Source organism: Helianthus annuus, chromosome 15 (genome assembly GCF_002127325.2).
Source record: "Helianthus annuus cultivar XRQ/B chromosome 15, HanXRQr2.0-SUNRISE, whole genome shotgun sequence".
Classification (NCBI taxonomy): Eukaryota; Viridiplantae; Streptophyta; class Magnoliopsida; order Asterales; family Asteraceae; genus Helianthus; species Helianthus annuus.
In genome coordinates, this window is record NC_035447.2 from 41,698,980 (window position 1) to 41,706,850 (window position 7,871).

The 7,871-nt window shown below is 41.2% G+C and overlaps 1 non-coding gene across 1 annotated transcript; it reads left to right on the forward strand.

The window, feature by feature from the left end:
• Positions 1-6,848: 6,848 nt before the first annotated feature.
• LOC118487864 lies at positions 6,849-6,955 on the forward strand. Its single transcript, XR_004882807.1, has one exon. It is a non-coding gene; the product is annotated as a small nucleolar RNA R71 (small nucleolar RNA).
• Positions 6,956-7,871: the final 916 nt, after the last annotated feature.

Here is a 7,871-nt window from a genome sequence, read left to right on the forward strand (position 1 = left end):
TTCAAATCCTACAACAAGTCTGATAACCAGAATGTGCATGCAGTGGAACAGGAAGAGGATGATAAGGATTATCCTCCTATCTTTGAATACTGTTTTTCTGTTGATAACAATGAACTGATTCTTGCAATGCAGATTTAGGTGAGAAAGCTAGGTGGCCAAGAAAAAGTGATAAACCCGCTGCTACGAAAGACAAATCAAAATGGTGTGCTTATCACGAGGATTTTGGGCATCTCACTGAAGAGTGTATTGCACTAAGAAAAGAAATTGGTTACTTGTTAAGCAAGGGGCACTTAAAGGAACTTTTGGGACGAAAGAAGTCGAGAACCCAGGATCCTGAAAAGATCCCAGAAAAAGCTCCAGCTCCTCCAGCAGATGCACAAGTTATAAACTTCATATCTGGAGGATCAGTCATTTGTGGTACTTCCTTTTCAGCTGCCAAAAGACATGCCAAAGAAACCAAGATGGATAATGGAGACAGACCCATTCGAACATCCAGTGTTACCAAGGATAAAGTCATAACTTTTGATGAGGATGATCGTGTTGACATTCAGGATCCTCATCATGACGGTCTTGTTATTACTCTTTTTATTTCTAACCATTTTGTTCGTAGGATCCTTATAGATGGAGGAAGCTCTGTGAACATCATCCAGCTTGATGTCCTTAGGAAGATGAATATCCCTGAATCCGATATCATACCAAGATCCTCAGTGCTTGTGGGATTCAGTGGGGAGACCAAGAATACTCTGGGGGACATCAAACTCCCAATCTATATAGAAGGATTACATTCTTATCAAAACATTGTGTTATAGATTGCTTATCCTGTTGTAATGTTATCCTTGGCAGGCCTTGGATATATGACATGAAGGCAGTCCCATCCACTTATCACCAATGTGTAAAGCTTCCTAGTCCATGGGGGGTGGTAAAAAATTGAGAGTGACCAGCAAGAGGCTAAGAACTGCTACACTTCATCAATGAAACCAGCCTCAACGCCTAGAGAGCAATAGCAATTAAAGTATCCTCCAAGGGATGTCTTGGAGGCAAGAGAGCAGGATGTGAAAGAAATCCTTATGGATCCTCATGATCCTGAATCCAAGATTTACATAGGATCAGGGATCCTTGGCGAAATAGAAGAGGATTTGGTATCCTTCCTCAAAAGGAGAAAATCTACCTTTGCATGGAAACACGAAGATATGACAGGTATATCTAAGGATATAATCACTCATAAACTTGGCATTGACAGGTCATTAAAACCAATCCATCAGAAGAAGAGGAAGTTTGCACCAGAAAGAAATGTCATTATCCAGGAGGAGGTAGAAAAATTACTCCGAGCAGGTATGATAAGAGAGGTTAAGTATCCAAGATGGTTGGCCAATGTGGTTGTTGTTCAAAAGAAAAATGGAAAGTGGAGGGTATGTGTCGACTTTACTGATTTAAATAAGGCATGTCCCAAGGATCTTTTCCCATTACCCCACATTGACTCCATGGTGGATGCTACCGCGGGTCATGAACTGTTAAATTTTATGGATGCTTCATCTGGATTTCAACAAATTCAAATGGAACCATCTGATCAAGAGGATACAGCCTTTATGACCCCAACTGGTATTTATTGTTATATTTCTCTGCCATTTGGACTAAGAAATGGAGGTGCTACTTATCAAAGGCTAGTCAATATGATGTTCAAAGATCAAATTGGACACACTATGGAAGTCTATATAGATGACATGGTGGTTAAGTCTAAAAAAGCTGAGGATTGATGCGTGTTAGTGTATATATGTTTTAGATATATATTTTAAGCCATTTTACACTATTTTAGCCAAGTTTTAAATTTATAAAACATGATATTTACTAACACTAAACACACATATGGGCAAGTGCACCCATCGTGGACGTAGTATAGTGATGGTAAGATACCGAGGTCGTCCAAGGATACAAGAGCTTTTAGTACCGGTTTATCCTCAACGTCTAATCAAATCAAAATGTTAGAAAAAAAAAAAGATTTTTAAACTAAGAAAATAAAACTAACTAAATGCTGAAAAATAAAATACAAAGAAAAACAGATAGACAAGATGAATCACTTGGATCCGACTCGTGTATTAGTATAACCTTTGATTATTTTCGCACTTTTGCACTTGTTTAAGAGATTATCTTAGTTATTGTAGTAGGCCCCTCTTTTAAAGGCGACGTTACCCTCAACCCAGTAGTTTGAGTCAGCAAGGATACAATCCTAAAGGGTCGGATTATTGAAAGATAATGAATTAAGTTATTAATGCAAATTATGGTAGGCCCCTCTTTTGGAGGTGACGTTACCCTCGACTAAGTAGTCTGAGTCAGCAAGGATACAGTCCTAATTAGCCGGATTATAGTATTAATAGTAGTTAACTTATGAGGGGATCAAAGAGTTTGGACCCCCGCCATCCAATACCTTTGGGTATTGAAGGAGGTCCTACTAAATTTGACCCAGGTCCCTTGCAGGACCTCTAAACGCTGAACAAGGGCAAGGCCCTTACCAAACCGTTCCCTTAACCCCCGACCAGGTAGCCAACATACCTCCATATAGACCGTGGAGATATGAATGGTGAAAATCTTTTATTTTATATAGACAGTAAAATAATGCCAAGACAACACGGACAAACGATAAGGAAAAGTCACCTTCAACATAAGCAACTAGTTAATAAAGTCATTAATACAAAACCAAATAAAAAGTGCAAAAGATTAAAAATAAAAAGTATCATAATTAACACTTGTCTTCACCAAGTGATGTAAGAGACTTAGGCAAACATGGCATTGATTGTCAAGAACTCTTACGATCAATCTTAGATCCCGAGACGACTCACACACTCTACGATGGACAATGGATGATGGTGGTGGATGATGGTGTTATGATGGTGGTGGGTGGTGGATGAAGTGTGAGAGAGGTGGTGTGCCAAGGGATGAGTTGCAATGAAGCCAAGCACTCCTATTTATAGGCTGAACAGAGGCCTGGGCACGGCCCCATGTCCGCTGGGCACGGCCCCGTGCCCATCTGACACTATCTCTCCTCATTAATTGTAATTAGTACTTTGGGCACGCCCCGGTGTTCACTGGGCACGCCCCCGTGGTGAGCAATAAAAGCTTCTACAGGTTTGTCTTTTCTGTTGCTTCTTGGGCACGGCCCCGTGCTCGCTGAGCACGGGGCGTGTTCAGTCTTCTGCGTTCTCTATTTTGCTTGGGAGGAAGCTGTCGAGGGGTCGGGCAATCCACTTTTGTTCCTTTTCTTGTATTTATGTTAGATTTAGCTGCCTTTTTGCTTCTTTTGTTAATTAGAGCTCATTTAATCCTGAAAATACAAAAGGAAGACAAAAACACACTTTTTCCAACATTAGTACTTAAAAAGGGTTAGTTTATGCCTTATTTGATGTAATTTATATGTTGCATTTTACACACATCAAATACCCCCACACTTGAATTTTTACTTGTCCTCAAGCAAAACTCCTTAATATGTGGCTTACACTCCCAAATGGAATGGGTAGAAGAGAAGGTTTTGGCTTGTCATAGAGTGTCGGGATTTTCCAAGATTGTTTAGGTTTTATTTTTACTTATTTACAATCCTATTCGTCATGATTTATTAAAAACTTTTCATAAGGTAAATTATTTATTAAGGCATAACATACCTTTCTAAAATTTCATTTATATACAAGTTCACATACCTCACGGGAGAAATCACTCACACTCGGCCGAAGGTGTATTTTTAGTGGATCACTCGAGAGCGGCATGGAACTTATTCCTACCATAAGCTTGCCAAGCAATCAATCCTCCTCCTTTTTAACTTTATACCTTTGTAAATATCAAGAGGACTTTTTGGGTGAAGAGTTAGGCTTGGGCTAAAGGTGGGTGGTTGGGTTAGTGGTTAGTAAAAAATGGCGAAAGTCGTAAAAAGCGTCGGTTTTTGTAAAACATTTTATTGTGACTTTTTATTTTAAATGAAGTATTTCTTCAAACAAGCTTTTGATTGAGGAGCATTGTTTGTTTATTTCTAACTTCATTGTAATGTATATTTTTTTTAGTCACATGAAAACCGAGCTTGTTACTAAAATAAAGGGTAAAAATAAAAAGGGTTTTTGGTGGGTAAAAAAGGGTTTTTGGGTTAAGAAATGAAAAGGGTTTAGGCTCAAAGGGGCTAACTAGGGGGAGTTTTTTTGGGTAGGTGAAAAGAAAAATAAAAATAATGGTGTTGAAAAAAAAGGGTTAGTCCTAATGCCTCCATCATTTACTTACTTGGGTTTAAGTTGGTAAGGATCGGGAATGAATTGTCGTGGCAAGTTCTAGAGTCGTAAGAACCAAGCGGCTATTCACACAAGAAACAAAAAATGAGCGTTTAACGTAAAGATGTATATTTGTATGCTCAATAAGGGCTCAAAACTCACTTTTGTGGGAATGGGTTTTTATGTGATCGAGTATATATAATCGAATTTTAACTAAGCTTGTCATGCCGTTTCATAATTTTCTTATGTTGGTTCTTTTTATCACGACGCTATCGGTTGTAAATTTGTAAAAATATAACCTTGTTAGTCTTAGAATTCCCAACTTAAACTTAGACAAGTAAAGAAAATTGAAATTTTTATTTTTTAAGGAAAAAATTTGGGGTGATTAGCGGTTCCAATAGAGTTTTGTGTAAGGCTTGTTATTAGGACTTGCAAAATTCAAGGTTTTAGCATCCCCCCCCCACCCTTAAATTACACATTGTCCTCAATGTGTCCCAAAAATAATTTTTTAGGTTGATTGAATGTGTAACATTGTGTTTAAAAGGAAAAATTTATGTTACTGGCAGTCTGGACACGGCCCCGTGGGGACCGGGCACGGCCCCGTGTTCAGGTGCCAGTAACAATAATTAAAGAAAAGAAACAGAAGCCTGGACACGGGGGCGTGTTCGGTGAACACGGCCCGTGTCCAGTTACCTGAACTGGGCATTTGCCTGCAGGGTGTTCAGCACGGGGCCGTGTTGGCTGGGCACGGCCCGTGCTGAACTGACTGTAAGGGAGAAATTGTTGTCGGGTGCCTTGTTTTCGTGCATGGGTTTATGTTTCTCGTTTCCCTTGTCATCCTTGACCACCATGAGTGTGTTTTATTCCTGCAAATTAAAACTAAAAGATTAAACTTAACTAAGGATAGTTCCGCGGATTGCCTCCGTGGTGCGCCACGTTTATAAGGGTCCTTGGCTAGACCCAAGGCAAGGTTATATGTTTTCTGAGCGGGATGTTTTGCATCCCATGTTGCACCGTCAGAGAGCATCATCCAAACTCGAATCAATAACCTTCATGTAATTGACCGGCTCATCGTCCTCTATTCTCTTCCCAACCCTGAACTTTACTTCATCATCCCCGTATTTCAAAGTGAGTGTTCCGTCATTCATGTCTACCACTGCTTGTGTGGTGGCGAGAAATGGCCCTAATATGAGGGGGACTTCGGTGTCCTCTTTCATATCAAGTATGACAAAGTCGGCCGGGTAAACGAACTTATCGACCTTGACTAGGATATTTTCAATGACACCTTGCGGGAATTTGACGGATTGATCAGCAAGCTGTATACTCATTTTTGTAGGACTCGTTTTTCCTAGGCCGAGTCTCTTGAACATTGATGAGGGCATGAGGTTAATGCTAGCCCCAAGGTCGGCTAGTACATTACGAATGGGGGAGTCACCGATTGAGCAAGGAATAGTGAAGCTTCCGGGATCGATTTTCTTTTGGGGGAGTTTGTTGAGTACGAGAGCAGAGCATTCTTCGCCTAAGTTAACTAATTGCAATGTTTCAAGTTTCCTTTTACGAGTGAGGAAGTCCCTCATGAACTTAGAGTATTTAGGCATTTGGGTTAGGACATCAATGAAAGGAATATTGACATGCAATTGTTTTAGTAAACTTTCGAATTTTGCGAATTGCTCATCGGTCTTTTGTCTGATTAACCTACCGGGGTACAGAACTCGAGGAGCCTTGGTAGGTTCTGGTGAGGGAGGGGAACCTTTCTCTTGTAAGGGTGGTGCTACGGTCTCCTTGGTGGTCGTCGGGCTTTCCGTAGGACCCACGGTGCGGTTCCGTAGTGTTATGAGATGGACTTGCGCCTTTGGGTTTGTTTCGGTATTGCTTGGTAACGCGCCTTGTGGTCTCTCGGAGAAATTTTGTGCTAGTTGACTGATTTGTTTTTCGATGTTTTGAATACTAGCTTGTTGATTTCTAAAATTTGATTCTAATTGTAGAAATCTATCCGAGTTTTTCTTTTCAGTGTCAGAGATGAGGCGAGATATAGTATCTTCAAGCCTTTCTCGTCCACTTTGTTGTTGAGGGAAATTTTGTGACTCATTTCTTGGTTGTTGAAAGTTTGTTCGTTGGTTTACGTTTTGTTGGTTACTACCATTGCTGGGTTCTCTCCAACCAAGGTTAGGGTGATTTCGCCGCCCTTGGTTGTAGGTGCCCGTTGGAGGACCCGACGGCCTAGGTCTATTATCAATGTAGTTTACCGATTCTTGTTAATCGTCTGTTTCTTTCATACAACTCCAATTTTCATGTGGCCCACCACACCCTTCACAAGCCATAACCGAGACCGTTTTTGTCATTTCCAATTTTTTTATTTTTGAAGAAAGGGCCTCGATTTGGGCTTGTAAAGAAGTGCTTTCATCAATCATATGGGCGCCCGGGGCAATGGATTTATTGCCTCGAGGAGTGTGCCACTGAAAATTGGCTTGAGCAATTTCCTCAATTTGATTATATATTTCATGTGGGCGACGATTACCTAAAAGTCCCCCGGAGCTAGAGTCCAGTGTCTGCCTTGTGTGTGGCAACAGCCCATTATAGAAAGTGGACACTTGTTGCCATATCGCAAGGCCGTGATGTGGACACTTTCGCAATAGCTCCTTGAACCTTTCCCAAGTTTCATATAAGGATTCCCCGTCCTCTTGCGAGTATGTATTAATTTCAGTCATTAATTTAGCCGTTTTAGCGGGAGGGAAATACTTATATAGAAATTTTTGGGCTAGTTCATCCCAGGTGTTTACCGATCCAGCTGGGAGGGCGTTAAGCCAAGCTTTTGCTCGGTCTTTTAGTGAAAAAGGAAACATTCGGAGGCGGATGGCGTCATTTGATGCTCCATTGATCCGAAAGGTATCACATATTTCTAAGAAATTAGTAATATGTAGATGGGGATCCTCGTCCGCAAGCCCGTGGAAGGTTGCGGAGTTCTGAAGCATCTGTATCAAATGCGGACAAAGTTCGAAGTTATTGGCTTCAACATTCGGTGCATTGATAGCGGCGCCGAGGTTACCTACGGTGGGTCGTAGATAATCCATGAGGGTACGTTGGTCCGCCATTGGAAGTGGGGTCCCCGAAACTTTCTCTTGGTTTTTGGCTTTTAGTCTTTTTCTGAGAAAGCGTTCGGGTTCTTGTAGAGGTTCTTTCATGTCCTTATTAGAACTGGAGCTCATACACTACGTAGGGTTGGCGTCTGGTTCCAAATCCTGCAACATAAACAGAAAAGAATGCTGGTCAGAAGGTTCACCACGGCCCCGTGCTCAATGAACACGGCCCGTGGTCAGAGTTACAGTGATTGTTTTCCAGATCCCAGTTACTGGAAAGTTAGACACGGCCCCGTGTTGAACCGACACAGCCCCGTGGTCAGCCTTCTGTAACTTGGAAAACTAAAAACTGCAAGTGACAATGCTGGGCACGGCCCATGTCCGACCAGGCACGGCCCGTGCTGAGCTCTGCAGAAGATGAAAAACTAAGAAAATCCTAAAAAAATTAAAAAGAAAATAAAAAAATATGATTAGGCCGTTGATTCCTAACTTTCTTAAAATCCTTGTGCCCCCGGCAACGGCGCCAAAAACTTGATGCATGTTAGTGTATATA